At 32.6% G+C, this 8424-nt stretch overlaps 1 non-coding gene across 1 annotated transcript; it reads left to right on the top strand.

Moving 5' to 3' along the window:
• Positions 1-347: 347 nt before the first annotated feature.
• Positions 348-415, top strand: LOC142875465 (small nucleolar RNA SNORD77). The gene has a single exon (XR_012922819.1). It is a non-coding gene; the product is annotated as a small nucleolar RNA SNORD77 (small nucleolar RNA).
• Positions 416-8424: the final 8009 nt, after the last annotated feature.

The following is an 8424-nucleotide window of genomic DNA, read 5'->3' on the forward strand; positions in this document are numbered from 1 at the left end:
CCGGGCGTGGTGGCTTACGCTTGTAATCCTAGCACTCTGGGAGGCCGAGGCCGGTGGATTGCTCAAGGTCAGGAGTTCAAAACCAGCCTGAGCGAGATCCTGTCTCTACTATAAAAATAGAAAGAAATTAATTGGCCAACTAATATATATATATATATATATATATAATTAGCTGGGCATGGTGGCGCGTGCCTGTAGTTCCAACTACTCGGGAGGCTGAGGCAGGAGGATTGCTTGAGCCCAGGAGTTTGAGGTTGCTGTGAGCTAGGCTGACGCCATGGCACTCACTCTAGCCTGGACAACAAAGCGAGACTCTGTCTCAAAAAAAAAAAAAAAATGAAGAGCTTATACTACGATGAGTGTATAGTTCAGCAGGTGGAATCATGAAGAGATTTACCATTTGCCTGATGTATCTAAAAAAGCAAAATAGGAAGAGCTTTATGGGAAATGGTTATCATGAAAGATGCAAAGCTTAGCTGATAAGAGTATGCCCGTTAACATATAGTTATCCTGAAATGTAGAGCAGGATCTTTGGACTACAGGAATAGGCTAGCTATCTGCCAGCTGACACCAAATAATAGAAGAAAGTATTCACAAATGAAAAGATTACAGAAGAAAAGGTAAGAACTTAGGGAAAAAATAATATTTGACATTCTAGTTTGTAGAAATCAGAGAAAGAATAGAAGCAGGGAATATAGATTTTTATGTATTCTTAAATAAAGATTTATCACACACTTGCTTTGTGCCTAACGTGATGCTAGGGGTTATACATGTCACCAAATAAAACACAGTGCCCATCCTCAAGTAAGTTGCCACTTGCTGAAGAAAGCTAATGCTTAAATGGGCAATTAGGATACACAGAGATGTCATCTATAATTACAAACGTAATTATAGTGCTATTGTGCTATGGGTGTCCCTTAAAGGGACTCTCATCCAGATATAGAGTTATTGAAAATGAAAACATCGTTGACTTGAAGAGATGACATCTTAGTTTTTAAAAAAGACATGATCAAGCATATGAAGGTTTCAAGCATAATGCTAAGAAGCATGTGTCAGTTGACAGAGATGTCAGGAAAATGAGGAGCTAACACCACACTTGCAACTATATATGAAGCTAGGAGCTCAGTGATGTTCCTCAAAAGAGCACTTATAATTTGGCACTGGGAGAGGGAGGGTAGAATGCAGGAATTATTAATATTAAGGAATGTGGATAGCAGGGACATTGAGACAGCAAATCCAGAGTATTCTTTTGAGAAGCTTGTTATTGAAGAGAGGGAAAAGATAAAGATATAAATAAACATTGAAGCTAAAAATAGTTTATATTTTTAGGTGAATGTTGCTTTGGCTATTTAAAATATTCCTCTCATATATACACTTGTTTTGCCAGTTCCTAGTGCTGTGGTTTGAATGTGTCCCCCAAATAAATGTTCATGTTGCATTCTCATTGCAGCAGTGGTGGTAGGTGGGGCCTACTGGAAGTACTTGTTTCTTGAGGCCTTCATGAATGAATTCATGTCATTATTGTGGGAGCAGGTACTGTGTAAGAGGGTTATTGTAAAGCGAATCAGGTCCCCAGTGCCTTTCTCTGGCTCACTTACTTCCTTGGCATGTGATGTATTCACCATGAGATTACCCTGGCCAGATCCTGGCACCATGCTCTTAAACTTCCCAGTTCTAGAACTGTGAGAAGTAAATTTATTTTCTTTGTAAGTTACCTGATATCTGGTATTTATTATGGTGACAGAAAACAAATTAATACACTTGTCTTCCTCTTTTTTTTTGTTGTTTTTTTGGAATTAACAAATGCTAATTGTACAAATTCATCAACATAGTGATGTTTCGATACATATAATGTATAGTGATCAGATCAGGGTAATTAGCATATCCATCATCTCAAACATTTAATGTTTCTTTGTGTTGGTAACATTCAATATCCTCTTTCTAGATATTTAAAACGAAATAATAATATATTATTATTAACCATAGTCATCCTAAAGTAATACAGAACACTAGAGCTTATTCCTCCTATCTAGCTGTAATTTTGTGTCCTTTAACAAATCTCTTCCTATTCCTGCCTTTCTCCTGCCCTTCTCAACCTCTAGTATCCTCTGTTCTACTTTTTACCTCTATGAGATCAACGTTTTTTAGCTTCCACATATAAATGATAACATGCAGCATTTGACTTCCTGTTCCTAGTTTATTTCACTTAATGTAATTGTCCTCTAGTTACGTGGCTGCAAATGACAAGATTTCATTGTTTTAATAGCTGAAATGTATTGCATTGTGTAAATATACCACATTTTCTTCATAAATTCATTCATCTTTTGTTGAACACCTAGGTTGATTTCATATCTTGGCGATTGTGAAAAGTACTGCAATAAACATGGAGGTATAGATGTCTTTTTGATATAGCTGTTTTCTTTCCTTTGATTACATTCCCAGTAATAGGATTGCTGGATTCTATGATAGTTCCATTTGTAGTTTCTGAGGAACCTCCATAATATTCTTCATAGTGACTGTACTAGTTTACATGTACACCAGCAGTGTACAAGTTCCCTTTTCTCTGCAATCTTGCCAGTGTATTTTTTTGCCTTTTTGATAATAGCCATTGTAATTGGGATGAGACGATATACCTCATTGTGGTTTTGATTTGCATTTGCCTGACAATTAGTGATGAGTATTTATTAATATATTTGTGAACCATTTCTATGCCTTCTTTTCAAAAATGTTTAGGTCATTGTCCGTGTTTTAATTAGATTGTTCATTGTGCTGAGACATTTTGAATTTCTTATGTATTCTGTATTACCTTCGTGTTGAAGTGTAAACTCTCAAATAACCAAGCCAAAATTCACTTCTAACTTTTTGAAGTGTTGAAATCAACTCGATTTAACAAAATAGTATACATTGTACAAACTCCATTTAACGTAATATAAAAGTGTATTTCTGAAAGTTTTTCCTAGGACAGTGTAATATCACACCATTTCTCAGGTCTAGAAATCCTAGAATGAATGTTTTTGTGTGTGTATGCGCCTGTGTGTGTCAAGGGAAGTGGATCATTGTATATTAGTTGGCACCACATGTACCAAGGACACATGGCACCTGCTTTTCTGTAGCTGTCAGTTACTGTCAAGATCTTCAATACATGACTTGTAACATATTTTAATACAGTTGTGCAAAGCTGTTACATCTTGAATCATAAAGGAGTTCCAAAGATATAAAAGATATAATAAAGTAATTGTAAAATGCTTTCCACTTTCACCAATTTGCTACTTCTAGGAAAATGCTGCCTTCAGTATGTGCACTTTCTATCTGATTTTCCCCACTAGATCCCATTTACTTAATCAAATCACTGTACCTTAGTGCTTGCCAACCTCATTATCATGTATTACGTAGTTATCTTTTAAATTCATTAGACAGAGACCTTTCATTTAAAGCACATTAATTTCTTCACTGTTCTGAAACATTTAGCCAGAGGTATAAATTTATAAGGGCTATAAAGGAAATGCATTTGATTTGAGATTTTGTTTTGGAGTACTAGTTGTAGCAATTTTACCTAAGAAATTAATGAAGCTTACTCTTCTGGGTCCCTTACTTACTCTTGTATCTAATTTTCTTTTATTTTCTTTTTAAAATTTTTATTATTTTATTTAAAGTAGCTTTTCTCAATAGGGCCAATATTGGAAATTTTAGATGGATAATTCTAATTCTTTTGGGGGGAGGTTATATTGTGCATTATAGGCTGTTTAGCAACACCCATAGCCTCTACCCACTAGATTCCAGTGACAGTTAGAAAAAGTCTACAGACATTTCCAAAATTCCCTACAGAAAGACTGGGAATCATCTCAATTTGAAAATCACAGACTTAAAGGCTCCTCTCCCCTCAAATTTCATCCATACAAAAGCTACCTATGGTTAGCAGTTACCAAAAGATGCATCAAGGAAGATATATTTACTTTAATTATAACCCAGAATACTATGTGGGGGTGAGTTGTTAAAATTTATAAATTTTTGTGAATTTTAATTAGCAAAGTATCTTAGAAGCTCGATTTCTTCTGGCTAACTTGGAAGTGACAGGCTTACTAACTTGTTAAGTGATAGAAAGTTTCAAATAAACTCCATTTAACTAAATAACACTTATTACACAGAAAATGTCATTGAAATGATTGTGGATTATGAATTCAGGCTATATACAGCATTTATGTGTTAGATGCAATGAAGAGTAAAGCATTGTGACTAGAAGTGGATACTTCCACAATTGAGAAATTTGAATGTAAAATATTAGGTCCTTTGTGCCTTGTAATAAACTATTTCTTCCACAAATTGAAAACTTTATGAAGAAACGTAAATTGTTGAACCTAATAGTACATTGCTATCAATGCATTCAATAGCAATGTAAGAAGATTATTTTTCCCATCTTAGAGAATGTATTAATATCTAGAGATTTATAAAACAGCAATGTATGTAGAAGTACTATTTCAAAAAATTATTGATAAAAGCCCTTTTATGCATACAAGCTCCTTGATTCAAACCATTTTAATCATTGTAATATTTTTTATTTCTTTCTAAAAAATTGCATAGCCATTTGGAAATGGAATAAATTGCATGGAGTGAAATCTTAAACTATGGCAGGACAATATAGGTAAATTATTTGCTTTTGAATCATTGAAAAATCAATGTCAATTTCTAAGTTTTGTTGGTATCTCTAAAAACAGTGAATAAAGTATCATTTTCAAACAGGTATATGAATTCAAATATATTTGCTATTTAATAAATAGTTAATATAACTTCATAATAATGAATATAAATAGATGTATATGATAAATCTACACTATTTGTTTCGGATTTTTTTATTTCTCTTTCAATATAACTTAGAATTTTCCTAACCTAAAATATTAATATGTATTTTTAAATGTCTGCTTTGGGAAAAATACATTGAATGTTGTTGTCATTGGCTTAAAATAAAAATGTCATTTGTTTAAAAAGAAAATGCAATCACAAAGTTTGATTAATGTTATTGTATTGGTTTACTAATATCAGCCAGCATGAAACTGTTCCCTAAGTGTCTCTCAATAAATATATTTTCTGATGTCAAAGGAGAAAATAATCAAGGGAAGTCATAGCAATACTCAAAGTTGTTTTTTAAAAAAGGTTTTCATTGCAGAATTGACTCTACATATGCATGAACACTGCTATTAGGGAAAAGCATGTGTGTGTGTGTGTGTGTGTGTGTGTGTGTGTGTGTGAGAATATGAGGGGGGAGTGAGAGAGAGACAGAGAGAAACACAACATTAGGGGCATATGGTAAAATATGTTGTTCAGATCAGGGCTGCATTATCTGAACTTCAGAGACCCCTTTGGAGTTCTGAGAGTTATGAAATTCTAGACAAAAGAGAGTGTCTAAGTGGTCATAAATACTTTTCTGATAGAGGAATTATCTTTCCCCCAACGCAGCTGCTCAGAATATAAAGATTTAGAGGTCTGGAGATGTAACAATAGCTTATAATTAACTGATTTTGGTAAAATTAACTTTAATGAAGTGTTTAGTGAAATAGTAGAAAAAAATTTCACAGAGTTATTGTAGTACAGAAGTGCTTAACTAATATATAATTAATTGATTAATTTGTACTCTCTGAAGTGAATGTAATTTTGTTCCAAATAATTTTTTAAATGATTTCTCAAAACTCAGTATTATTTTCATATTATCTTTAATACCACAAAGATGAAAAATATTCATTTTCTGCAATATTTAATAATATTCATTGGTAGCTCTCACTGTGTGCTCAATACTGAGCTGAGTGTTTTTCATGAGATATCTTGTCTCCTTTAATCTATCCAACAACATAATGAAGTAGGTATTATTGGTATACACATTTTGTTCATAAAATAACTTAGGCTTAAAGGGAATAAATGATGCTATATGAACTGTAGTATCCTCCAAATGTGGGATTCTTGCAAACTCTACACATCTATAATTGATTTCTCCACCACTACTATGTATTTATTTAAATAATTATTTAGGAATTTAATATCAAACGGGACAAAATAAATAATCAAAGGGGATAATAAATCAAAGGGGACAATTAAAAATGTCTTCCAAATTACATTAACCATTGTGTCAACAACTTTTTCAGATACACAACCACACCAATAATTTCTTCCTTTAAGATTTTGCAGCCCAAAGAAGTAGATGCCTCAAAAAACATGTGTAACAAGCTTTTCTACAAAACCACACAAAAGGATTTTCCAAGTAATTGTATAGGATTTCAAGGAAGTCCCATTCAAAAGTGCTAATCAATTTAACAATTGACACAATTTGCTTTAACATGTCAAAGTAGCAAGAAGCATTGGAAAGCCATAAAATAATGGACATTTTTTCAACTTTTCCACCCAGGGAACATATTGGTTTCAAAGATATTCACTCTTCACATAAAATGGTAGAATGTATAGACAAAAGTCCTAGGATCACCAAGATTTCAGAATATAGAGATACACCAAAACTGTTACACACAAAAACACTTCCAGGCAAACGGCTTCTCTTTCAGAGGCCTGCCTTGACACAGCTTATTGTTTTCTATGCCTATCATAGCCATATCTTATTTAATTAGTCAATTGACTTAATCTAAGCTAAATGTTTATGAAATAGATGTTTTTATTTCTATTTTTCATATGTGTTTGAACTAGGGTTTAAGTACATCAGAACGCATACTGGAAACCTGTTTTCCTGATGCCATCTTCTGGTTTTCTCCTCGTAATCAGTTCTAGCTCACATTAATTTCTAAAGTGGCCTTCCAGGCAAGGCATTTTAATGTACTCTATTGTTTAATAATGTAAATTAAATCATGCAATTTCACAGTTGAATGTGTCTTAGAGAACATACCAACAGGTTAGATAACAAAATGATGAAATCACCTAAATACTAAATTAAGACCTCTACAATCCATAAGCTGTCATTTAGAGACATATAAAATATGCGAAAATGGACATGCATAAGAGAAAAGTGACTTGTTTTACTTTTACTTTGTTGTAAGAAGCAAAAATTAGAGCACTAAATGGACTTAATGGGGAAACAGTTTGAAAGAATTTTCTATCGGCGAACCTGAAATGTCGTTTCTTATAAGATTCTTAGGTTGCTAGACTGCTAGTGTTCAAGCAAATGGACATTGTTATGCAAGATATTAATAAGATGTGCAGCAATTTTGGAGTTCAATAGCTTCTTCTACTAGATAATATTTTCACTTATATTCAACTCTTTGAATTGCATTGTCATTATTTTAATTCATTGAAATGAAAGCAAATGTAATGCTCAAAAAGAAAGGCCAACACAAAGTATGTACTATACATGGGTATTATAATGCAAATTATTCCTTATATCAAGCAATCCAGAGAGTTTTAACGTTTCCATCCAAATCACACCAGAGATTAATCAAACATTTTTGTCTTTGGCATGGGGTACTTTTGCTTCCTGGTTCTTAACCTAGTTAAATGTTTTAAAATTTCCAAGTCAAGTGTTACTTACTCTGTGGAGACATCTGTCACCCTCAGTACTCTAACCTTATTGATCCTTGCTGAGGCAATCACTTCTGCAGCTGAGCAACGTCTCCATGGTAATTATGCCCTTCCAGGCTTACCATATCTACAAAATAATGTGCTACATTGACATAAAATAAAAAGCCATTTTTTATTGGTCTTTATTCACAACTGCCTAGTACAATATTTTGGAAGTACTGGTTGCCTCTCTCTCTCTCTCTCTCTCTCTCTCTATATATATATATATATATATATATATATTTAAAAGTGATTGCATGAACAAAAGTTGATATTATATATATACATATACATGTAATAAGGTATAAGTTAATTCTTCATAAGGCTAACCCAACCAATTACTAATTTGTTAAAAAAATAGATAGGAAAATTATAAATTTTTGAAGAAGAGGTAGAAATACATGGGACTAAGGCAGAAAATTTGGACTTGCATCCTAATTTTATCGCTTGAAAACTCAGAGTCCCAGTTTCCTTCAGTTTTAAAGTGAACATGCATTATACTTGCATTATCTCTATAAATACCTTTTAAATTATCCTTGTACATTGCCCTTAAGAATTAAAAAAATCTGACCAAAATTTTAGCAGATGACGTAGAACTATCATGCTATCTTAAGAGATTTGGTATGTAAAAATATATTTAAAGTGTCACTATCCAGGGAATAAGTAGTATTTAGTTTATTAAATTTTTGTACTATTAAAAATAACATCGTTATAAGCAAATTCAGTACATTAAAATAATTTGCCTTAAAATATTATGGAGAAAGGGTTTTCTTTCTCTTTTTTTTACCTATATACTATAAACATGAATTCATTCTATGAGAATAATATGTATACCTAATAGCCAAATAAGCACAGGTATAAAGATCCTGAAGGAACTTA

The sequence above is a fragment of the Microcebus murinus genome, chromosome 1 (genome assembly GCF_040939455.1).
Source record: "Microcebus murinus isolate Inina chromosome 1, M.murinus_Inina_mat1.0, whole genome shotgun sequence".
Classification (NCBI taxonomy): domain Eukaryota; kingdom Metazoa; phylum Chordata; class Mammalia; order Primates; family Cheirogaleidae; genus Microcebus; species Microcebus murinus.